Source organism: Chiloscyllium plagiosum, chromosome 17 (genome assembly GCF_004010195.1).
Source record: "Chiloscyllium plagiosum isolate BGI_BamShark_2017 chromosome 17, ASM401019v2, whole genome shotgun sequence".
NCBI lineage: Eukaryota > Metazoa > Chordata > Chondrichthyes > Orectolobiformes > Hemiscylliidae > Chiloscyllium > Chiloscyllium plagiosum.
In genome coordinates, this window is record NC_057726.1 from 57,470,988 (window position 1) to 57,471,246 (window position 259).

The 259-nt window shown below is 32.8% G+C and overlaps 1 long non-coding RNA gene across 2 annotated transcripts in view; it reads left to right on the plus strand.

The window, feature by feature from the left end:
• The window catches only part of LOC122558519, a 29,110-nt gene that overhangs the window by 21,139 nt on the left and 7,712 nt on the right, over positions 1-259 (plus strand). The gene's annotated exons all lie outside the window — the stretch shown is intronic.

Below are 259 nucleotides of genomic sequence, written 5' to 3' on the forward strand. Positions count from 1 at the left end.
AAAGATTTGCAATGGCTTTCTTCAGTTCATAGATTTAGATTTAAACCTTATTGTCATGTGTACTCAAGTACAGGAGAACAGTGAAAAATGCACAATGTCGCCACACATGATGTAATCTTAAGTTTGAGGGAACTTAGGTACAAAATAGTAACATAGAGAAAGAAAGGTAAAAGATAAACCTTATGTTGCTCTTAGTATAAGTAGAAAAATAAAGACATAAAAATAAAAGCTCAACAATGTTTCTTCAGTGCCCTCCCTG